This window comes from Stigmatopora nigra, chromosome 22 (genome assembly GCF_051989575.1).
Source record: "Stigmatopora nigra isolate UIUO_SnigA chromosome 22, RoL_Snig_1.1, whole genome shotgun sequence".
NCBI classification, from domain to species: Eukaryota; Metazoa; Chordata; class Actinopteri; order Syngnathiformes; family Syngnathidae; genus Stigmatopora; species Stigmatopora nigra.
In genome coordinates, this window is record NC_135529.1 from 8593832 (window position 1) to 8620525 (window position 26694).

Here is a 26694-nt window from a genome sequence, read left to right on the forward strand (position 1 = left end):
TGTGGTCAAAGTTCACACGCACCGGTTTGTCCAATCTAAAAACCGGTGCGTGCAGCTCATCATTCTGCCGTGACTTCTGTTATATTATTGGCTGTCCTGCCATCGTGCTGCACAAATTAGAGTTTCACTGGGCCCAGACAAACGTTGGCACGGAAAAACAATGTACAGCTGTCAACCAAAGCAGCCCACGCACGCCTCCTCCCCCTCTCTCTACTGTCTCTGGTTGCCTCAACATCTGTTGCTTCCACTCGACTGTGGGCCGCGTGGTATAGAGCTGGATACCGAGGGTCAAAGCAATCTTTAGATGCAGATTGGTCTAACTTCCTGTGTCGCCTGTTCAGCTGTCTCCATCTCTTACTCGTGAGTGAATTCTGAATGGGCCCATTTATCAACAAGCTGTTGTCCAACACCATAATCACCATAATTATCACGGTGGGAACAGGGGGGGAAAGCATATATTACGAATAACACATGAATTGCGTGAAGTGGTTGGAAAAGGAGTCAATGTAGTGTCCATTACAGAAAAAAAATGAATGCAGCGGCATTTATTATGGACCGATATGATATATAGTAACCAACTAAATGTCATTAAAAGAAATGTACCGATTTGTGTGATGTTAATCCACTACATACAGATGTGGTACTTACTCATCCTACTTTTCTAAGAGAGGTACAATGTAATACGCAAACAATATGACAACACAGCACCAAAATGCGAGAAAAGATTCATCTCAACACGATAGAAATAATCGTGACTGGACGTTTGGTCGCCGGTCAAATGTACTTAGATATTAAACAGTACTTGGATATTCAACAGTACTTGGATATTAAACAGTACTTGGATATTAAACAATACTTGGATATTAAACAGTACTTGGATATTAAACAGTACTTGGATATTAAACAGTACTTGGATATTAAACAGTACTTGGATATTAAACAGTACTTGGATATTAAACTCTCTCTCTTAGATATTAAACTCTCTCTCTTAGATATTAAACTCTCTCTTAGATATTAAACTCTCTCATAAATATAATTTTGAGAGCTGGTTTCTTCAGTAAACTCTTTGTCAGCATTTGACCGGCGATCAAAAGACCGGTGGACCAAAAGACCGGTGGACCAAAAGACCGGTGGACCAAAAGACCGGCGACCAAAAGACTGACGACCAAAAGACCGGCGACCAAAGTTTGAAAAAGTGCGGCGATAATTTTGTCTTCAAACACCCTTGAACACTCTTAAGATTTTTACATTCTCAGGAAAATCTGCTTCACTGCCATGCACCTGGTTTAGTGACGCTGGATTTAGTCGACTGGCTAATCAGACATTCACGTAGGCGATGTCAGCAGGTGAGCTAGAGTGAGTGACCCTTTCATTGTCCTAGCTTTTGGAGCCAATCTCTCCTCATTTCCAATTATTTTCCAACAGCTCATTATTTTACATATTTTTCTTGGGTTCTCCTCTCTATTCATTTTATCTTCTTCCCTTGGCTCAATTTCTCGCTTAAAACACAAACACAAAAGGCCTGCCAGTTTTCAGAAGCTTTCAGCTGCTTCTTAGTGGTCTGCCTGAGACTCTCATCGTAGTGGGGGTGAAGCAGAGGACACTTTTTTAACACCATGCTCCACATGCTGTGATTGCTTAAGCATAACCGGAGACATGAAAGAGTGGCGAGAACATGCAAATGATACCGCTGTGGATGCTAGTTAGCCAACTGTGAGGAAGAAGCATTATTTTGCCATGTCTATGGCTGCTACAAGTCACAATTACCATACATTATAACAAGCTGGTAACAATTTTAAGCAGGTTGAGTTGGAAATGAATTTGGTGGAAATTGACAATAATAATTGCTGAAATTTGATATATCGGACTTCACTGAGGCACAATCCATATTGCTTTTCTTTGTAAAAGAAGCATCATAAGTGTAAAAAAACAGTTTTAATTCAATTTCACAGTGGGCTACAAAGAGCTCGTTAGGTTGTGTTTTTAGGCTATATTTATTAAAAACATTTTAATATGGTCAATTAAAAAGACCATCAATAGATTGTTAGGCCGTGTTTTTAGGCTATATTTACTAAAAAAAACTGCTATGTTCAATTAAAAAGCGCTTGTTTTGACTCTTGTTCCCTATTTTCCTATTATGTTAACTTTTAATGCTGTATAAATTACACTAAAATATATATATATATATATATATATATATATATATATATATATATATATATATATATTTATATACATACACACACAGATACTTCAAGATTAAGACTGGCTGCAAGTAATTTTTCTTTTTTTCCCATTTTTTAAATGAAAACAGCCCTCCCTTCTTTAATTCCAGTCTTCAAAGGGTGTTTGTTTACCTCTATGGAACCCCCTTTGCCCAGAAGCCCTCAAACAATATTTGACTTTGGAAGAGAGCGAAGAAGCAATATGAATGTGCAGCGCAGTAAAAGAGAAATTTGGAACGTTAAGCATAGAAAACACAAAAAGAATGAACCAAAAAAAAAGGGGGGGACAAAGAGTAGACTACCAATGAGGTTATTGAAACTATTGAGTACATGATGTTGACACAAGAAAAGATTTGGAGTAGAATACTGTATATATGAAAAACAATGGTTGAGCTTTTATATCAGCGGCACATATCTTTCCTTACAAGAAGTAAAGTGAAAAGAGGATTAGAGAGCATAAAAAAACTGGGCTGGAAGACGAGAAGTGAATTAGAACAGGACCCATGAGGAGGAGAAGGAGGCAGCAAGAGAGGAGGTGAAGGACAGGAACAAAACGTGGAAACATGGAGAACGATATAGATACGTATGGTATGGCAAGACACCATTCTGTTCCAAGTAAAGGGGAGAAATCAAAAGGGAGAAACTGCACTACGCTCACAATATACAAGGAAAATCATCTTTGCATTTAAAGTGATGCAGCAGCTCTACTGTATTTTCAATTACACTAAATCTTTCTTTTTATTAGCGTTAATGTCCGTGATTCCACTCCAGTGACTTGTTCCAAATGAGAAACCTTTACAGTGCTTAAGCGTGTTTATAGCTACAAACTCTGGTGTTTTTTTTTCTTCTTTTCATGGATAAATAAGTATATATATTTTTTTTTTTGTGTGTGTGGTGTACAGACTTACTCCAAGTTTGTGTCTTGTTGGTGACATCACAATCTTCAATATTTCTTAAAAAGAATCAATCTTAAATTCATCGATCCACTGGAAGAGCGCCCCTGCATCTGGAAGAAAAAAAAAACATTAATATTTTGTCACAATCTTATCCACAAAATATCCACATGGCCATGCATGGAATATAAAACCAAAGTGGCATATGGAGCACTCATAATTTAGTCTGACTAACTTCGCCTAGCATCATGTGGGCCTGTGAAATGTGGCTAGGAAAATAAATGTGAGCATTTCTGTTGGAATTGGTGCAAAAAACATGATTTATATTGTGAGCTTCTAACATAAATCCAAAGTCTCTTTAGCACAGAGATGCTGCAAAACAGCAACATTGCCAATGTTAGGCAATAAGGAATACATTCCCTTAGTTTTTTTACACATAATCCAGTCAAGACAGGAAGTTACTGAAACTATACACATTTACACATTACATCATAGGTGATTTGACATTAAGAAATATCTAAGACGGTGCTCAGACGTTTGGTTGCTGGTCATTTGGTCACCGGTCTTTTGGTCGCCGGTCTTTTGGTCGCCGGTCTTTTGGTCGCCGGTCTTTTGGCCGCCGGTCCTTTTGGTCGCCGGTCCTTTTGGTCGCCGGTCCTTTTGGTCGCCGGTCCTTTTGGTCGCCGGTCCTTTTGGTCGCCGGTCAAATGGTGACAGAGAGTTTACTGTTGAAGCCAGCTCTCAAAATTATATTCACTAGAGAGTTTAATATCTAAGTGCTGTTTAATATCTAAGTGCTGTTTAATATCTAAGTACTGTTTAATATCTAAGTAGTGTTTAATATCTAAGTAGTGTTTAATATCTAAGTACTGTTTAATATCCAAGTACTGTTTAATATCTAAGTACTGTTGAATATCTAAGTACTGTTGAATATCTAACTACTGTTGAATATCTAAGTACTGTTTCATATCTAAGTACTGTTTGATATTTAAGTACTGTTTAATATCTAAGTACATTTGAACGGTGACCAAAAGACCCCCGACCAAACGTCCAGTCACGGTCTAAGATACATGTTGGAGTGTCCCAATTTTTTAGCACAACAGAACTAGATTAGGTCACATTAGTTGTTAAATTCACATCTTTTGAGATTTTGCACATCATGGAGAAATTGAAATTGCTCTACCTCTAGAAAGTGTGTGTAAATGTAGCGCAATGCTGTCAGCAAGTAGAGCGGAGCAGAAATGACTTGACTATAATAGCCTTGCTTTTGACATTATTGCTACATCATTCTTTTCATGTCTATGCTGTTTGCCAACTAATAGTTTTACAGGAGTAAAGAATTGCTGCGCTATCTTGGAATCCATTAAAAGAATTGCATTGTTTTGACACTTTAAAAATAAAGCAAACAGAAGAATTTGAAGAAGCAAAAATTGAACTTGAACCAGAAGAGGAAAGGTATGAAATATTGTATAAAACTGCATTCTTATAATTGTCACTTACATAGCAATTTTAAAAGGCAGGAGTGCATGGCTGCCTGTATGGATTGTTTACATTTTTCTGCCATATGCTGTGTAAATAATAATTTTGTTCCTTCTGCACCAGAGTTGCCTTTTCGTGTGAATTCAGTACACATTGCGAGCTCACTATTAGACGTGTCACCTGTCATGCAGGCGGTACGATTCCTCCTTCGATTTCTTAAAATTGAACCTGCCACCATGGTGTTGACCCCAATTCAAATCATTGACTGACAGAAGAATGTCGACCAAATAAAGCCTTTTAAGCTTCATAAGCATGGGCAAGGTTTGTGAGCCTGCAGCAACGGTTCATCCATCACCAACATTCCAAGGAGCCTCGGCTGTGGCGTCCTTGAAAAAAGACATTGATACCTTCCACTCCTCTATGGGCGCTTAAGTAACCCCCCATCGCGTATACTGCTCCAGTGTGGGGTTTTTTCTATACACAATTAAGGTTGGTAAAATGCACTAGCCATGGCTTGATATGTAAAAGTATTTGTTTTTGCATTATATTTACTTGTACATGCATAGAAGGGGATCATATGCCCAGTATACAACTAAAGACATGTTGTATACAGTCCACTTCTGTAACCGTACATTTGGTTGCCGGACATTTGGTCGCCGGTCCTTTGGTCGCCGGTCCTTTGGTGGCCAGTCTTTTGGTCGCCAAACTTTTGGTCGCCAGTCTTTTGGTCGCCAGTCTTTTGGTCGCCAGTCTTTTGGTCGCCAGTCTTTTGGTCGCCAGTCTTTTGGTCGCCAGTCTTTTGGTGACCGGTCTTTTGGTTTACTGTTGAAACCAGCTCTCAAAATTAGATTCATGACAGAGAGAGTTTAATATCTAAATATCTACTGTATTCAACAGTACTTAGATATGAAACTCTCTCTCTTGAATATAATTTTGAGAGCTGGTTTCAACAGTAAACTCTCTGTCACCAAATTACTGGCGATCAAAAGACTGGCGACCAAAAGGGACCAAAAGACCGGGGATCAAAAGACTGGCAACCAAAAGACCGACGACCAAACGTCCGAGCCCCTTCAACTTCAGATGTTGCAAAAATGACAAGGTTATAATTTAAAATAACAGAGTGGATGTCCTCTTCTTGCCTCACAAGACAAGACAGGCAATCATAGATGGCAAATGAGTTAAATTACAATCTACTAATAGATTAGAAGAAGACATGTCAGAAGATATAATGATAAAACGCAGATGTGATGAGGATGACAGGAGAAAAGAGCTTCATTATGGCCACTAGTTAAGTCATTACGCATGCCAACGACCTATTTTAGTCCAAAGTTGAATTGCAAAGTTCAACCGTCGCTTGACCTTAAACAGAGGAACTAATGTTGGATGTTGACCTTGCCAGAGCTTCAGCACAAGGAGACGCAAACACTTCAGAGTCCTTTCGATCCATCAAGAGGAAATGGGTCAGCCACGACTGACAGATTCACTTAAGAAGGTTTCCGAAAAATGTGTAGTCACAAATGTTTGACACACACAAAGTGTGCAAACCACATACATATCTGTCTCATATCAGTTGAATGTCACATTACATGAGATGACAGTTTTGCAATTCATTCCTTGTGCTTTATAGTTAGCTAACAGTTGTACGTCAAGCATTTAAAATGAAAATCAAATCAAATGGAAACAAGTCACGGGTAACTAGCCCTTAACTGTAAATCCTACAGACAAAATATTTCCAAAATCATCTTGATCCGCATGTAAAACCCATTATTTTGCAACCCATTAATCGTTGCATTGAGCAATGAGATGTTGTGGATCATGAGCAGTATGACATGGCTCATTAATATCTTTAGAACTAATGAAGCATCTGTATGGTTCAACCATCCCATAGCAGCTGCACATAGATAAATGATAAATAGTCTTACGTCATGGTGCGATGCTGTAAAGAATGTTTATGTGAATAATGCGAAATATATTGAATATAAACAACTTTGTCTTAGGAGTCGAACAAAGCGACAGACTCTGGCCCCATTAGGGACTGTCAGACAGCTTTGTGAAGTTCACTTCCCAATCACTGGCTGTCACTGTGATGAATCGCACTGGGAGTAGCTATAAGTGGCCTAGACAGCCTGACTGAGCTGAGGTCAGTTGTGCCTTTCACTCCCACTGATCAAGGCTCTGATTTGTGGAGGATACTTTGATTCCAAGTCTGCCCCTTAGAGGGAGGTTGATGCATTCACAGTTACGTTTCATTGTTCTGCTGCATTCACAGACTCCCAAAAATGGGTATTTAAATGTATTGCTGAGAACAATCTAAGTGTGGGTGTTAGAAACAGGGATCGTTTCCAGTATGGCCATTTAAAAGGAAAAAAAAAACAGGATTGTTGGCTTCTAACATATAGTTACAAGCATTTCCACTGAACTATAAAGTGGCATGCCAAACTAAAATAAGTGGATGTGGCAACTTGAGCGTATAAGAAACAGCAACACAAATAAAGAGGGCTTTTGACCATACCATGCATATTAACAGGCATACTGTCTGCTCTGCGGGAAGGCCTATTTCAGGATTCAGTGGGAGTAATCTGGGGATCTTCTTTCCTCTTCTTCTTTTTTCTAATTACATGGAATCTTTCCCAATAGACCTCAATGCTGCATGGCATCTAGTGGTGTAATATAACACTACCCAGACACCGCAACCTCTAAATATGGCCTGACGGAAGTTGTCACAGTTCATCTTGACGGACCAATCACACACTGGCATTCTGTCAGCTCATCACATTCAGCCTGCCACAGACCAAGACTTTCACTACAATATACTGCAATACTATGCAAGGCTTGTAGTATAGTCAGACTGCAAGTTGACATTAGGAACAATGATGTAATTCTTTCTGAATTAAGACAATTAATCTGGTTAATTTCTCTGAAATGTCTGAATTATGCATTTAACGAAAATGCGAAAACAGCTAATCTAAGAACTGTAAAGCTACAATTTTTCACACATTTTTTTTTCATATCATCTTTTTGTGTTACCATTCAGAGTGTGACGTTTTTCAAAGCTCCGTTCAAGTACTGCACATTCATATAAGGACGCAATCCACCATACGCTGAGCCAGGGTGACATCCGTGTGCAGTAGCATGAAGACAATAGATGTCACGAGCGGCATAAACATGCTGGGTTCATCACCCAGCAAGTTATTAAAATCATCCGACCGTTTGACTGATTGGAGCCCGTGCCACACTCATATCTACCTCTAAATATCTTATTTTATGACTTTGGTCAGGCCGATCTCCAATAGAAAAGACAAAACCCAGCCAGCCACCAAAGTAAAAACCCTTAAATTACTTAAATTATACTTGTAAAACATCACTATCCTACCAGAGAACGTATTTAAGCCATCCGGCCACTAATTCACCTTCTACCAGGCAACATAAATTAACGTTATTGTCACTGGATGGTCTACATCGCAGTAACTTTCTGAAAAATCCAACAGATTTAAATACGTACACAAAATTGGCCTTGATCAGATTTGAAAATATTCAGTTCTGAGAAACGTAAGCCCAGAAAAGTGAAATTAAGAACTTCTCGCTTTGTATCATCTTAAAAGAATGCAATTTAAAGAAGAGAAGACTTCATATAGAACATACTTCTAATGACATATAGAAGAGATTCTTAGCATTATTCTGGGGGGGTTAATGCCAGATTATGAGGATGAACCATGTAATCCCTCAGACATAATACCACTCAGCATGGTCGTCAGATGGGGAATAGATGCCGTTGGTGTCTGTTGGTACCCGTGTTGGGAAATGGAAGCACAGTGGTACAGGTGCAGCTAATTAGGTTAATAATAGGCAAAGTAATGAGTGTTTATCGCCTTAGTGGGACTCAACGAGAGTTTTGGGTTTACTTGTCTTGGATTAAGAGTGCCAGGACGAAGTTGACGTTTGAAAACTATAGCATCAAATAAAAATAGGGGCAATCAAAGTCTTGGATGCATCTGTTCTTTCATTGTTGGGAAATGATTTTCTTCATCCTAATCACTGGTAATTATGTTCTAATCTTAGATAAGTGAAACAGCACACTGTGTTAATGAGAAAATGCTGTCAACATTTCACGTTGTCAGTCTTCAAATTGACTTTGGTGTGTACAAGCGATTAAATACATGTCTGTCATAGGGTTGAAAGCTTAATGCCCACCGAATGCATGCACCAAATGTTAATTGCACAGCAGGTATAGCTGCTACTAACCCCTTAAAAGTCCATTATCTTGGGTAGCCACAGACACTTTGAGGATTTAAGCCAATGCATATTAGGTAAGGGGTTTCTCGTAGATTATTTAATTGAAATCAATGATTTGGTCAAAAGGAAATACTCATAAAAAAAGCTAAATCAATTCATTATGAAACAAGACTAGTTAAATTTGGAAAACTCTAGAAATTTGCGTCTAAATAATTAGTGTAAGTGACATGCTATTACTTCTTCAGATTAATGTAAGAACTGAAGTCATTGCATGGGCTTTCCTTACACCCACCTGTTGCTATTTGTTATTATTCTCATACTTTCCATCAAAGGGATACAGAAGTAGCGCTTAATATTTGTTTTTCATTTCATATCGAGGCCTCCATTCCACGTTAATAGCTCAGAATTCAATGTGAGCATGTTCTGTCAGCAGCATTTCCTGCAAGTGGCAGATTCCGCTGTCAATAACGCTGCGCCACGACTCGGCTCCCTGCCGATCGCTTTGACGTCAATACAGCTGTGTGCAAGACCTCTTATGGTGTCGCGGACAGAAGGAGCTAGTGAATCTTTCTGTGTTAACTTTAATCCACCCATGACTTACATAAAAAAGTTTGGAATTCATGTTTTATTCTTAATGAATCATAGATATACTTTCTGACGACTATTGGAGGAACTCTGTCACCCCAAAAATGCCAGTAAAAATGTTAATCGAACTTTGGCAGGTTCAAATTTTCATATAATCTGCGTATTGGCAATTCTCAGGCGTGTTAGTTAAAACCCCATGTAGGGTTTTCTTATTTTTATTTATTTTTACTGCAGCTGCTGTTTTTTCCTCCCCAATGACTTGGTTAGCCTTGGGTTCTCAAATGAAGAACTACATCTCTGCATTAAATAGCTGATGCACCAAAAATTTAATTGGGTTCTATACCCAAGACCTTTAAACTGCAGGGTGGGCCCAGGCCAATAGGGTCACATCAGGGAGGGTAACTTGCGTCAAACTTTGCCAAACAATTGTAACAGCGTACAGCTAAATCATTTCAAACGCCGACAACAACCGCCATTTACGTCATGATTCGACGAAAGATGTGCTCTTAGTCTTGGAAAGCTAAAGGACAAATTGTTTTATCATGGGTCTGATATGAAGAGAAATTGTGGCTATGTTAAAAGAAGTGTTACCTAAGAATGCCCAGGGGATGAAAAGATGATCACATCAGATCGAGTGATGATGTGAAGAGTGGTTATGTCCTACAAGAGCTACAGAATGTAGCTCACAAAATCCCAAGGTGTTAGCATCTGCATTGGCACAGATGGGAATAGACAGTGACTGGACATTTGGTCGCCGGTCTTTTGGTCGCCGGTCTTTTGGTCGCCGGTCAAATGTTCTTAGATATTAAACAGTACTTAGATATTAAACAGTACTTAGATATTAAACAGAACTTAGATATTAAACAGTACTTAGATATTAAACAGAAATTAAACTCTCTAGATATTAAACTCTCTCTCTTAGATATTAAACAGTACTTAGATATTAAACTCTCTCTCTTAGATATTAAACAGTACTTAGATATTAAACTCTCTCTCTTAGATATTAAACTCTCTCTCATGAATATAATTTTGAGAGCTGGCTTCAACAGTAAACTCTCTGTGATCATTTGACCGGCGACCAAAATACCGGCGACCAAATGTCCGAGCACCGAATGGAAAAACAGGGGTAATGAAGAGGTGATGGGTAAACTTGAAATGCGGGTGAATAGATGGCTGTGGTGGTGTTGACCAAAAAGATGGAAAGAAATGTTACAAACATTTCTTCAACATACTATCCCAACCTACCAAAGGTTGGTAATAATTCCATCATAGGAAGATGAATTTGGAATTGTGGCCGAGTTGTAAAGGGAATGAGCTGCCCTTTGCTTGAATGTTGATGTCAGAGAGCTTCTCTGTCCCATCTGTCATTGTCAGCAGGGAGTCATCTGTAAGAACATTTAGTCCGAGAAAAGCAGAAAGCCTTTGTCTGGACACGTTGTGTCTTTCTGTGCACAATTGTAGAGGTTTACTGGTTTTGAAAAAATTTGCCCACCTGACTTTTCAATGGTGAGTTTCAGTAGTCTTTTCACTTCTCAACAAATTCCTTAAACGAAGAATCCACCCTATATCGCATGTTGTAATAAAGACCTACACAAAAGCATCAAACGATGCTAAAATGTTCAAAATCGACTATTAGAGACAGCCGCAGGCTAAACCAGTTTTTCTGTTTTCTCTTTGAAGAAGATATTTGATTCATTTGTAGGCTTTAGGCAGTTTAATGACTGAATTGTCAAATTGAAGACATCTTGCACTCACAGCTGGGCGACATGCCATTTAAATAGCGCAACAGATTGCATGTTCAGTCCCTAAAGAACCATTAACTATTATTTGTGTCCAAGTGGAACAAATGTTAAAAGTAATTAGTGCCATGCCCCGTGAAGACTACGGAAGACATATTGTTCCATTAGGGTTAGTTTGACTTGTAAAGATGACAATTTCTAAAGTCTTCTTGAGAGTTCTTTGACTTGGTGAGTCATTCATAGCAAAGTGTAGTAGACTAAAATAAAGTTGTTGCATGCCAAGAGAACCTCACTGGTGGCATAGTCTCTTCTTTGGGATTTTTGTCAGCAAAATAGACAGGCATGCCATTTCAAAAGGTTAGCGAAGTCTGCAAGGCAGTGTAACAAAAGAGACAGACATTCCAAAAAAACTTCAGGGTCAGTGTTGGGAGCACATAATGTATGTCTACTTCAGGGTTCACCAAATAATTTTAAATCACTGCTGTCTTTACTTCTTGGTAACAGATTAATATGGAATGCTACCAGTTTGGTACACACTTATTTCTTAACAAATTTAGTCAATTGTTAAGCAATATTTAACCTAGGACCTAGTTTCATGATGCTCTGGTCTGAAAATGATACTCTCGGCCACTCATTCCTTCTAAAAAAAAAACACTATTTAGAATGTGTACCATGTAAATTTTGTGCTATTAGAGAGGTATTGATAAAAAAATATAGTTATTGTATCACTGAATGTCATCACTTGATATTGTCTAAATCAATTAAACAAGAAAAAGAGGAATAATAAATGTATCCAGTTACTACCATTGGGATATCTCAACCACAAAATGACTGACAATGACACTTTGACAAGAAACAGCAGTTTTAAGGTATAAATTTGCTTGTCATTTGGCAAAGAATTTTCTACACTGTAAATTGTTATTTCCCATACATTACACATACTATATTATGCGAAGGGTAGCAGCTGGTATTGAACTGTGAGTTAGATGACTGTCACTTGTCTAAATTAAGACAATTTAGTGGTTTAGCACGAAAAACATGTGGTAAAATGGGAAAAGGCAGACAGGTTGGGTAATAAAGCCAACATTTTCAATGAGTATTGAAGAGTGCATTATGTATGACCATCTGCAACCTGTGTCGGATATTAAAGCAGTAGTGATAAGGTCCATGCTGCTGCATCGGCAATGAAATTTCAATTGTTTTGGACTATATTTTAGAAGACTCACATTTGTGGGTAAACTACTATTGTCACAAGCAGATATTTTGGAGAACATCAACTCTCAGAGAAGTTATTTCACATTTCTTTGTTGAAGTCTATTACGGATAGGAAAAAAAAATCATAGGTTAACCTTTGAGGCGTTAAATTCACTTTCTCCTTGGCCGACTAGGCTTTTTGTTCTCACCTCAAATGACACATTCCTTTGGTATTTCACCTCGTTTTTTCAGTTTGTCAAGTAAAAAAAAAAACATGCTTAAACTCGGATGCACGGTGAGAAGATCTTTAGGAGAGGACAAAAATAAAACTGACGGATAAAGACAGTAATGTTCCATGTAACAAAAGTATTGTAGAAAACTATAAGATTGATATACTGTAATTGAATCACAAATCAAATAGATGTCAAACTGGATCCAGGTCATAGACTGCTTTTGACATATTTTATGCATGAAATGAGGAAAAAAATTGGACTCCCGCTAAAGGTCACCTTTCAAGATCAGCTTGATAGTAGACTTTAGTGGCATTTGTGTGCTGGATAGCCTCTTAAATCATCAGCAAATTGCCTCACAAACTGAAACGTGTTTTTCTACCCTTAATGAACGATGTCTATGACCTTGTGCTCAAACACAGTCAGGTCACTGATAGAGTACATTTGATTGTATGAGTTATACTGAAGTCGTTGATGTCTGCATAATGGGGACGAAGGACCATTTTTTCCATTCATTCATTTTCTGAATCGCTTATCCTCTCAAGGGCGGTGGTGTTGGAGCCAATCCCAGCTAACTATGGACACAAAGCGGGGGAGACCCTGAATTGGTAGTCAGCCAATCACAGGGCAACAGAACGACCTATACTCTCATACTCGTGCAAGCCTTGGGAGAATATCCAAGGACCGACTTGGAATCGAACCCAAAACTCCAGAACTGAGAACCTGTCGGGCTCTGAGCCGCAATCTGTTTTTCAGAAAAAACAAAATAGTAATGAAAGTGATGCAGGATGAGGGATGAGATATGCCAGATGACTTTGAAGAGACATAAGTATGCTGAAGAGTCTCAGGAGGGAGAAGGAATGAGAATCCACCACTGAGATATAAATGAGAGCCAGCACTAAAATGAAAACGATGTACTTCTCTAACTCCTGTATGTTTCATAATACGTTCATTAGGCCAGAACACGTGACAATCATTCTATGGAACTACTCTCCGCTTACTACTTTTATAATAAAAAGAACGTTTGGCACTTTTTATACGAGAACAGGTATCACGGGGCCTTATCGAGCTGTTTGAGGCAACAAGCGACGTCTAGAAACGAAATGTTTCCTCGACTGGAAGATGAAGCGGTCGCTAACAAATACAGACACGTCTAGATGAGAGGAAATGACTCTCCAAACAAATCGGCTAACAAATATAGCTCTCCAAACTTTAGCGGGTGGAAGATGGAAAGTAGTGAGGAAGCTACTGATTCATCTTTAGCCCCTTGCTCGGAGAAACATGTTGAAAAGCTCAAAGTAAGCCTATGCATAGAGGAGAGGGTACAGATAGGGAATGCTGATTTCAATGAAAGATAAGTTACAGGGACAAAGGCTTAACTGCAAATCTAGAGAATGGCTAATGAGTAGAAAGAAGAAAATGTGCAAAACTTGTTTTATTAGGCACCGACTGTTACATATCTGTGGTGACACCATCCACCTCTGGCCTGAGGTGCCCTTCTCTTACATTCTCAGGAGACAAATATGTTTTATATATAAATTTGACATTTACTGACACTGCACTACTTTTACCGACTCCTATTGTCACACAGGTTTGAGTCGATTTCACTAGGAAAGTGATGATTCAACGGGGAGTGAGTACAGAGGAAGTGGTGTAAGGGTGGGAGACAGAAAGAAGGGGGAGTGGCTTCAAATCAACCCCCCAATGGTGCCTAGGGGGAGTGATGACTAGCTCAAAAGGGGCCGCCAGGGAGGATGGAGGGAGGGATCATATGAGTGTACAATGTTGTCAGTGTATGACGCTTTTGCTCAGCTAGTACAATTTCAAACAGATTAAATTAATCTCAAGGAATTATATGGCAATGCTTTACAGTTTTGTGGTTAGGACTGTTGTCGCCTCCTTTGGGTGGAGGCACATGCGCCCACTGTGTCATGGTATTAAGTCATCAATGAGGTGGATAATTAATGTCGGTGAGACTGAAGTATTTAAATGGACATTTTGTAGACTGCTTAAATTACTGGTTTGACTCCTTGTTGTACTCAGCCCTGTCAAAATAAGCTTGAGCTACTTAACGAAGCGACTAGTTTTCCCGATTGTGTCAATACTGTACGTCAACAAGCACTTTGCACGCAAATCTGGGTTATTCACTTGCAAGCGATAATAAGTCATTACTACTACTGTCAAAAGTGGGAGGGAATTGCAATGTGTTATTTGGATAATTGTTTCTTCGTCTGTAAACATTTCAACGCACCTAAGCAATTTTCATATTATTATAGTACGTGTAAAAAGGTTTGAGAAGAACAGATTCAATTTGGAATGAGTTCCATATAAAGTGGAATAGATAATACAGGGGTGGGCAAACTCTTTGGTCCTAGGGGCCACATTGAATTTGAAAATTTGACAGATGGGCGAGGTCAGCACAAGATACGATACGTATAAAAAAGTGCATCCGTTAAAAGTACGTATGAAACGTAGACAGAAAAAAAGGACTAAAGTATTAACATACTCATCACTCATCATTAAAGTAAAATGTATAAAATACAAAGTCAAGTAAAAAGGAATGTATCAAGAAATATTAAAATGTCATTTAAAAAAAGACTGTAAAACACGAAAAAAAAATAAGAGTGGACAGAGCTACTGCCACTGGCTTGCGCGTGATGGCGCCATCTTGGGGAAAAAACATTTGGACAACATCGGCGGGCCGGATTAAAAGGCCTCGTGGGCCGGATGTGGCCAGCGGGCCGTAGTTTAGGCTAATATAAATTTCATACAGTACCTGTGTTTCACCTGCCATGTACATTCAAGTTATCCCTAAGAAAATAGCTATTTCTAATTGTATTTATTTTAAGCCTCGTTTATTGAGTGAGCATGCAAGTGACCTCTATGTTGCACAGCATGAAAACATACCCTGAGGAGATTTAGCTCATTTTAAAATGTCAACTTGTTGACCACGCAACACAAGACACACCTTCCTTCTCGCTAATTTCCAAGCAATAAATACCAACGCCTCCCTTTAACGCTTAACAAGTTTAAAAAAAACAACCCTTATCCGACAAAAATCTCAACTTGTTTAACACGAATACATAATTAACCAGAGCAATTGTCAGAAAAAAAAGGCCCATAATGAAAAGGCGCAACATCCACAGTAGCCAAGCAGAGTAAGGCCAAAGAAGAGGATAAAAAGGGGAGTGAGACAGTGAACTAGTATACATTTTTCATTAGGTTTCCAGGCACTAAGCCACATCAAAGCCTCTCAGAGATAAAGGGGAGGGTGGAAGGCAGAAAGAAGTAGACACAGGATGTTCTAATTAACTTCACAGTCAGTCCCCCTTCCTTTTCTTACACACTATTGTTCTTGGTGTGTGCTCTGTACCCCCATGTACCCCCTTTTCGCATTGACTGTTCTGTAAATTCGCTACGACGCCCATCCTCTAAGCAGTTGTATTGGGACATAGTTATAGCTCAGAGAGTGCAGATCAAACAGAACGGCCATGATGGAGGGGTAGCCTGTCATGAAAGGATTATTGAAGCTGAAGGCCGGTATTGATTTTGCCACGCCCATGTAGTAGAAGAGAGAAAGAACACCCAGCTCCTTTTCCACCCTTTTGTGTCTTATGATGCCTATTGGTCACATGAAAAGCACAAGCTTGTCTAACAATACTGTGTAAGATCAATTCTTCTGTTTTTTTTTTTGGTAACAAGGCTAAAGCAAGGGGTCGGGAACCTTTTTGAAAGAAAGAAAGAGTCGTAAATAATTGTTATTTTCTAAAGCAATTTCTAAAGAGCCATTTTCAGAATTTAATAGTACAAATATTTGAAAATGTACCATTTAAAAAAAATCTTGCATTTCACCACTTTTTAATCACAAAAGTCTCTGATTTCTTTTGACAACATTGTTATTCTGTTGGTAATCAATCCGTATTAATGAGATGATGCATTCAGAAGAGTAATGAAAAACTAAATTATGATTAAAGTGGTTCTAATATTAGTGGTTTCTAATGTTATTTCTGAAGAGCCATTCTCAGAATTTAAAAGTAAAAATATATGAAAATTTTTATTTTTTTTTTCTTGCATTTCACCACTTTTTAACCACAAAAAGTCTCTGTTTTCTTTTGACAACATTATTATGCTGTTGCTAATCAATCATTATTAATGAGATAAGTAATAAAAAAATAAATTATGATTAAAGTGGTGCTAGAGCTAGTCTCAATGCCACAGTGTCGACGTGATGCTCCTATTGGTGCATTCGGGATTTGGCTCTCTCACTACTCATTTCCATATTTTACCTCACAGGTTAGTGGAAAGCCATATAGATCCATGGAAAGAGCCACATATGGCTCTCGAGTCGTAGGTTCAATACCCCAGAACTAAAATCTCATCTGGGGTAATATGGCAGAATTTGCTCTTCTACTTCTTTCAACCACAATGACTTGCATCTCGGTTTTGTGTGAGTCAACAAGAATTTCAAAAGACTCTTTTCATTGAACGAATTGTGACCTTTAGTCAAAATACACAGCAATTAGCCTCGTTCAGAATCTAAAAAGTGCCGCGTGATGGAGAAAGCAACCTCTTAGCTTGAATATTTTGAATAGCTAGCGGGGGTGAATCTTGTGTTTCGTTATTTGAAAGCCTCCTTGATTTTTTTATAATAAAAATCCCATCCTATTTCAATGCAACATATATGTGTTTGAACGGAATAAAATAGAATTCTCGACGATAACGAGCAAGCTGGATTCTTTTTTCTTTATCAAACTGCACTTTAAAAAAAAAGAATTACTAATATACAAACGCCACCTTTTGAGCTTGTGTTTTTATGCCGAGTTTGTTGCTATGGAATGCCACTTAAATAAATGAATTCATTTTAAAACGGAAACTCCAAAGAATCCTTTGGCCCGAAAGTAGAATGTACTTTGCAGAACGAATGATAGAACATAGACGATGGCACCACAGAGACGAGTACCTTGTCTTTTCTTCTAAAGAAAACACCCATTACTCTACAAACATTAATTGGTAGCATGGCCTAAGGGGTATTGAGAAAAACATTTTGTACATCAACAGCCATTTTTCTCCCATTACCTTACAATAAGACTTGGGACATACTGTAATGATTAATTTGAGTTGTACTACACACCACCTTTGTTGATCTTTATGACAAGGATTTGCGGGTATGTAAACAACACTTGGATCCAGGCATAATCAGATGAACCATTCTTAAATATTAGTTATGTCAAATATAGTTTCACCATACACGGTTTTGGTAGCCTGATAATGTTATTCTGGTTTAATCATTGTGAATGATTGAAAACTATTTTGAACACAAGATCACAAGGTGAAAATGTGACAGAATTGTTTGCCCTGATAGTACAAGACGTCTTTAATAATGATCTGGAAGTCACAACCTTACTTTAGTAGCGTATAGAGCGGTGACAGCCTGGGTGAAGACGAATCTAGTAGATGACTGAATGTAGAGGGCAGCACAGCAAATGAATCAAAACAAGAACAGGTTTTTGTGTCGCAAAGTGTTTTGTAAAATGGGAAAATCTCAGCTTAACCTTCGAGAATTGTGGTAGAAATATTAACAAAACATGTTTCATGAAAGTCTATTGAAATAGGAGGGCCATTTAATGAATAATTCAAGTGGAAATTTGACATATGATAATCACTGCCATTGCTGGCTATAGAGATTTCCAGAAATCTATTTGAAATTGAATTCATTCATTGGCAAATTTTGACAATTGTTAGCATCACCTTGTACCTGGAATGTTATTAAAACATTGCCTGGACACAATGATTTTCTGATGGTGATAATTAGTCTGGAAACAATATTGAAAAGTACCCTATTTACACTAAATTAGTCAGTCCCATTTTCTCTGAAGTGAATCTTCATTTAAAAAAAAAAAATCAAAGAAATCTGACTCAACTGATTTAAAGGCACACTTGACCTCCAAGACAAATATACTTTGCAAGGCTTTGTAAAGAAAATGGACACATCTTAAGGCTTCTTAAGTGTTTCTTATTGACTTGACTGCCCAGAAGAGATATGTGATAGGATAATAGAACGATTAGCTTCCCATAAAAGTCTGCGTAATAACATCTGAGGTTAGAGAGTATCATCACCAGGAAAGCACGCTAAGCAACGTGATGATGAGAATAGTGGCATAATCTGTGCGCCTTTTATATTGTGTAATTGTAAGCATTTGTGACAGCCTCCAGTTTCCCCATCGATGATTACTTGGCAATCTTGGAGCTTTTGATTGTTTTAAGTGCTATGCTCAATTCTCCACAGGCAAGCAGCAATTACAATGCTTCAGAATGGGATAGTCACTGTATATACTATACTCGCATGTTATTAAAACGCAAGCTTATGATGGAGTTTAAAATTCAATCAGGCTCAAGCATAATGCGACTGACTAACTACTATATTCCGCATTCCACGGTAAACCGTTTAGCCGTCTCACCCCTGACCAGCAAAGTTATATACACATTTATACACATACACATTTATACACATATACACATATACACACATAAATACACATATATACACATATACACACATAAATACACATATATACACATATACACACATAAATACACATATACACATACACATTTATACACATATACACACAGAAATACACATATACACATACACATACACATATACACACATATACACACATAAATACACATATATACACATATATTTACAGATATATACACATGTATATATACACATACACATACACATATACACACATAAATACATATATATATACACATATATTTACACATATACACACAGATATATACACATGTATATATACACATATATACACATATATACACATAAAAATACACCTATATACACACCTATACACACACACACATTTATACACATTTATACACAATTATACACATATATACACATATATACACATATATATATATATTATTTTTTAATTCTGAGGAAGTCTCCATTGATTCTCCAAGCTTTTTACTTGCCACGCTTTTATCCTCGTTATTTCTCCTTTGCCTCTTTCTCTTATTCTCTCTTTTAATATATACAATTTTGTTATTCTCACATCCTTGCAACCCCCATCCCTTCTACAAACCTTCCCTCATCTCTCCCTCCTCTCTCCCATCAGATAAGAGAGCTCTGTGAAGCTTTTAAACCCCCCTACGTCTATTTCTCTCCGCCGTGTCCTTACCATCAGGTAGTCACAGCCCATGAAATCAACTCAATGACCCCCACCCTCCCCTCACTTATCTTATGTATGCATGGGTATCTGAGTCGTGATGGATAACAATGCAACGTGCTAAGCAGGCAGATAGAGCATCTTGTCATTTCAGTTGGTAAAAGCTCATAAGCTTGACAGTCATTGTGCATGTTGATTTAAACCCATCAGCTTCATTTAGGAAACTCAATTCATCTCAGTTTGTCTCTCGCAGATAACATTCTGGCAAGCTTTGTATTTGTTTGCATGTGTCATGATCACTGACATGTGATGATGCAACTGGAGGGAAACGTTGCCAGAAGCAAAAGTTTCTCTGGATCAGCACTTACAAATGTCGCTTACGGATAAAAATCAAGCTTGAAATGTTGGCATTATTTATTGGCTCAGACCTCGACAGCCTTTTCAAATTTGTCACTAAATCTGCCTGTTTTGACCTAAAAAATAAAGGCAGAATTAATGTAAAAAAAAGTAATTAACTTGTGTTAAATTGGGCGATAAAAAATAATTGCCTTATGTTGCTTTGGCGTGACTTTTGTGTAATTAGACTGTCAGTAGAACTGTATTTGTCATATAATTTTAAAATGGTTATTTTTTCATTGAGTCTTTTGTTGTAGGAATGTTCAATGTGAATATCCTCAATCACAAATTGCCAAATTCCAGAACTTTGAACAGTATAAGCACTTATGTTGCAAGGTAGATCATTTTTCTGATAATTTTTTTACAGATTCTTGTGTTCATGGTGTATTTTGACATAAATCAAACATTTTTCTACGAATCAACGTATAATGACTACTGCATCAAGCATAGTTTTCATACCTCACGCAAAATTAACTGGCTTTGAGCCTATTATAAAGAAAACGACAGTTATGTCAACTCAAGTGCTTATATAATGATATTTTATCCTGCCGGATGTTTAATAAAGACATTTGTCCACTGACAAATTTCTCACCTAGAAATACCAATAAAAATTGGAAGCACTGACGTATTTTCACGACTATAAGGCGCACTTAAGTCTTAAATTTTCTCCAAAATACACAATGCGCCTTATAATCCAGTGTGCTTTATATATGGAAAACACATTAAAATGTGTCATTCATTGAAGGTGCGCCTTATAATGCGGTGCGCCTTATAGTCCTGAAAATACGGTATAATAAAGTATTAAGGGATTGTTGTCAAAACTACTCTAACACTTATTTCCACGATTTTGTTGGTTAGACATAATTGCAGAATCTCACACAAAAATGGCTACCAGTGCATTAGAAACAAGTAGCAGGAGGTCCAAAACATTACACTTCCATTATGAAATTGCAATTCATCTAATGACCATCCATCGAAAATGTTGAGACCTCACTCTCAACTAGTATTAACCTAATGAGGCCATTAAAGTGGGGAAAAAGCCATACGCTTCTATTACTCTGGCCATCACCAAAGTAATTAGCACTTTCAATTGGAATATCAACTAACTTCACAGCTAACTCATTTCCAAGATGTCCCATTAAAGCTCAAGCTTTGGCAGGCTATCATTTCTCTTGCCATGCCTATAAATGTGTAGTCTGCTGCTACTCTTTATTATTGTAACAAACACAGCAGAATTTGAACAGATTTTCTCTTAAACAAAATAGAATGGAGTTATATATTAATCAATACAAAACTGAATGCAGTCTTACTCTTTAATAACTGATTACAGATAGCCTAGAGTGGGTTCATCAGTAGTCATTGGATAAAAATGACTAGGCAAAATCATACTGACGTCAATATTAATTTGAAACCCATTAAAAAAAATATAAAATTCCCTGAAAAATGTCTCATGGTTTGTTTGAAAATGGCACACACACAAGTAATACAAAAAAAACAAACATATGAGCCCAAATGTGTTGTTTTGTCATTCAAGAAATAACTAAAAATGTAACATAAGGAGATAAATTTGACATTTTAATATTTCTTAATACATTTCTTTTTACTTTACTTTGTACTTTATACTTTTGAATTTAATTATGAGTGATGAGTATGTTAATACATTAGTCCTTTTTTCCGTTTATGTTTCATATGTACTGTTAACGGATGCACTTTTTTATATGTATCGTATCTTGTGCTGACCCCGCCCATCTGTCAAATTTTTAAAGTCAATGTGGCCCCCGGGCCACCCCTATTCTAGACATATAAGCCTCATACAGATTCCCAAAACAAATAACTTTAGCAATCCTTACCTTTCCTTCCGTCATTAGTTTCATCCATGCAGAGGCACACTCCTTATTTCTCGCCTTCTCGCTCATATCTACACACACAAACACACACAAAAACACACTGTAATTTGCAAGCTCGAAAACAAATTTTACAAGAGAACTGTACATGTTCAAATCTCAACTGCAATAGACTATATAAGCCTCTGGCGTTCACATTGTATTACAGTATATTTACACCAAAACACATTACCCTGTAAAACTCCACAAATAAAACACACTGGACTATAAAAGTGTAGGCTTCAGAATGTGTGTGTGTGTGTGTGTGTGGGTTAGCGGCTTATAGTCGGAAAATGATATATTTAAATCTATGTGAGGGTTGAACATGCATATGAAACCAGGTTTTTTTGTATTCAGCATCACAAAGAGCCCTTCAACACAGAACTCACAAGAACTGACTGTGCAAAGCATTCATCTGCCACCAAGTTGCCAATTCTTGTATATTGTAAGTGAGGGTAGCGTGGGTGTAAAAATAACACTGACAACAAGAGCATCTGCGTCAATCTGTAATGCTTTCGCAAGGAGAGGTCTTCAATAACAGGCCTGTGTGCGTCTTTAGAAACAGATTGATGTCTTTGTATGCTATGCACAGGTTGGTTTTCGGGTCCCCCAAGGCACCCATTGTCTTGTGTTTGTTTAACATGATGGAATATGCTAATCAGGCTAGCACCGCCAAGATAAAACTCTTTCATGTTAAGTGAAATGACTGAATAAAACGGTAAAGCCTCGGACTGTTTTTTCCTGATGATCGAAATTGTGATACTGAATATTTGATAAACAACAAACTCGGTAACTGTGGGTGCTTGTTTTTGTTCTGTGTTTCGAGGTGTTTTTTTTTTGTAACCTTTTATTTTTAAAATAAGGTAGGGAATCAAACACTAGGGACATTTTTTTATCATGCCGTGAAGCTATTTACGCTTCTCTTTCTCTATTTTAGGTTAAAAAAATGTGCTGTAGATCAGCTGACTTGTGGTATTTTTTTGATTTACCAGTTTATTTCACACGTAAACCCACAAAAACATTCAAAATTTCTATGAAATGTTCACACAAGGGTAAAATGGGGACACACAAAACCTGAGACATGCACATACACTAAACCAGAATGCTGACTCCGCCCACTTTTGCCACATGGTGTCTAATGCTTTCATGTCGTTTTCTTAAAATTTTGATTAGTCCCAAAAAGCATCGCTTATTTAAACCCAAACAACAGGTTAATTTTTTACTAGCTTGCTTTCATGGTGTAAATCTATTCCCCACATATGAGACCTCATCAGGAATTATCGTAAACAAGCAAACAGCAGCTAGTGAGCAACACTAACATACACAGAGCTAATTTAGTATTTTTTCAGCGCTTATGCCAAAGTAGTAGCAAAAGGCAGCAGTGGTTGCGGCTTCTCCAGAGAGACAAAATGTGCAAGTGCCAAGAACAGACAATTTGCCATGTCACTCACCAATAGAAAGAGGCCAAGACCCCACTTTCCTAGTCCTACACGTAGACTTTCACTTGTCTACTGTGCATGTGTTATCTGCCAGCAAAAGTGCATAAGATGTGTGTGAAGTGTTCCTTTTTTTTGTTGTTGTTTTGGAAAAGAGTACTTCATGGTAGCTTTGGGAAAATTCATTCCTAAATCTTAACTAGGGTGCACTGAGCTTTATCCTAAGGGGATACTACTATAAAAAAAGGGAAGGTGGTTCAGTAAGCTTGAAGATAGGTCACCAACGTTTCATTCATTTCTTTCCTGAACCGATTATCCTAACAATTGTCATGGTGGAGGGTGCCGGAGCATTTCCAGTTTAGTATAATAAGCACGATGCAGGGAACACCTTAAATTGTTGGCTAAGCCAATCGCAGGGCAGAAGATGGATAGAAATTCATGCATTTTTGGGATGTGGGAGAAAACTGGAGTACCCAGAGAAAACCCACACAAGCCCAAGGTGAACATGCAAATTCCATACACTGAGGACCAAGCTGGGGTTAAACCCTCATTAGTGTAATACCAAATTAATACAAAAAAATGCCCCAAGAAGGAGGGAACACCCTAAATAGCTGGATATCCAATCACAGGGCAGAAGAAAATGGATATAAATTCATGGATTTTTGGAATGTGGAGAAAACTGGAGTACCCAGAGAAAACCCACACAAGTCTAAGGGGAACATGAAAAATCCATACACTGAGGACTCAGCTGGTATCAAACCCGCATAAGCAGACCATCAAATGAATAAAAAATGCCCCAAAAAGCAGGAAACACCCTAAATTGCTGGCCAGCCAATCACAGGGCAGAAGAAGATCGGTAACCATTCATGCATTTTTTGGGATGTGGGAAAAAACTGGAGTACCGAGAGAAAACCCACACAAGCCCATGGTGAACATGGAAATTCCATACACTGACGACCCAGCTGGGATCGAACCCGCATAAGCTTAACACAAAATGAATGAAAAATGCCTCAAAAAGGGGAAAACCCCCCAAAAACATTTACATATTTGTTAAGTGTTAAATATTTAGTAACCAATCGGATGTAATTCTCTGTTGGTCAGTAAAGATGATTGAGTTTTTTTTTTTTTAATAAAGATTTAAATATTTGGCAAACCATATCGCATATTCCAATCCGGCTGTTTTTAACGACCTATTATTATTTTTGTAGCTTGACAAGGTAATTGTTGACTTGCCTTCACCTCATTTCACCAGAAAAAAATATTTCCACAGTTTTATATCCCTTTTCTGTTTTTCGTACACGTTTTTCTGTATAACGAGCTACGATTTCAAAAGTGAATACTTTATTTTACTGAACTGTTTTTCTCTCTCTCATCCGGACAATACTTCTCGCTACCAAAATGTGCTATTCAGAATTAAATGAGCACTTAAAAGTTGGAAGTAAAAAAAGAAAACTTGCTCCTACATACTCAGAGTAAGGAAGATTTCTTGCAAATAGGGTTTCCATTGTTAAAGTGAGAAAAAAAAGTAGATTCATGCAGTCTCTTTTATTCTTTTTTTTTATCTTTAACTTTGCACAAGTTCAGGCTGAGTACAAAGACTGAAATGTGTGAGGTCAAAAACAACATTGTGACCTGCTGCATATAATTCTCATTTAATAGCAGTTCTTTTTGAAGGAAACTGGGAGGTACACATTGTTATTTTTATTTCAAATAAAAAGACATGTGTTTTCTTACTTTTAGTGTTTTCGCCAATAGGACAAAAAAAATGTTGTAATCACTTCTTTTTATTTTTTTTAAGACTCCAAAATAAGATAAACACAACACCAAACTGGTCTTTGGAAAGAATGAAAATGACGGTGATGGAAAGTCAGAGTTAAGGGGGGGTGAAGAGACGATTTTGAAAGAAAAATCTGCGGTTGAAAAGGGAAAAAAAAAACATAAAGAAGAAGGAATATTTGACACTGGCATCACGATCTAGCTTTTTGACAGTTCGACCAGCAGGGTGTCGGAGCATGCGAGCTTGGTAAGATGGGTTAGATTTCCCCTAAGGCAAGCAGAAAGTACATCGAAAATGTATGCGTGGCAAAGGGAAAATAGAATGAAATAAATACATGAGCCATCTGCCAAAGACTTGCAAGTCTTCAATTAACTGAAAATTTGATGCTAGCGTATTAGTTTGAAAGACTTCACCACTACAATTGTCACTTACTGTCATATCACTTTCTTACTAGCTCACAACTACGTTATTTTAAGAGAATTCAACCCCTCTTTATATCATTTAACATAGTTTAAATGGCTTATAAAGTGTAAATTATTTAAAAATGGATTAAATATACCTTCTGGATGAGGAAAAACAATGAAAAAAGTGGTTCAGCTGTTTTCATTCTCCATTATTTTACATCTAAAAACAGTAGTAACAAAGTTTAAATGGCTTATAAAACGTATATTATTTTAAAATGGATTTAATAAACCTTCTGGATGAGGATAAACAATGAAAAATGTGGTTCAGCTGTTTTCCTTCTCCATTATTTTACATCTAAAAACCGGAAGAAATCCTTGAAAAAATGATTATATATATATATATAATGAAATAAATAAAATGATGCCCTAAGTTCAAAGTAACTTCAATCAGGGTACATTTTTTTACTTGATGAATAATTGAGTAACAGCATGAACAGCCTTGAGTTCGAGCATTTTTGTGATGCCTTTTGCATGAATAAAACACTGTTTGGCCTGCAGAGATGTCTGTGTTGCAGGGAAACTGTAGTAATATGGAAATGACTTACTCCCCTCCCCTTGTATCTTCGTCTCTTCAATGTTCACTAGTTTTTTTTTTTTGCTTTCGCATATTAAATTGCTTGTCGTGCTCTCTTATGTTATATTTTCCTTTAAATTTAAACTAGCTTTCAGTCTTTTTCCATGTTGTCACGCTCACCTTTTGTCTTTTAGCAATTAGCTCCTATGTGGAAAAGGGGAAAAAATGGAATGCACAGACAGAAAATGGTGCTTTGTTTTAAAGTTAAAGGTCTGAATAGAGTGGAAAGATGAGGAAGTTTTTTGGAAAAAGTGGATAGGTGTCCAACTCGACGTTGGGGGGGTTTGAATTGGGCCCTCTAGTTTTGTTTTTGGGCCCGCGAAAGTGAATTATGGACATTGTTTGTTTTTTGGCAAATTAAAATTGAAATAAAGTTGATATCCTCCT

General features: G+C 37.5%; 1 protein-coding gene across 2 annotated transcripts in view; it reads right to left on the bottom strand.

Annotated features, from left to right (window-relative positions):
* The window catches only part of LOC144215582 (semaphorin-4C-like), a 221232-nt gene that overhangs the window by 91099 nt on the left and 103439 nt on the right, over window positions 1-26694 (bottom strand). For both annotated transcript variants that reach the window (XM_077744620.1, XM_077744619.1), the window contains exons 5-6: window positions 22024-22091; window positions 3134-3231 (exon numbers count right to left, since the gene is read on the bottom strand). The gene's annotated coding sequence lies outside the window, so the exon portion shown is untranslated. The remainder of the gene's footprint in view (window positions 1-3133; window positions 3232-22023; window positions 22092-26694) is intronic.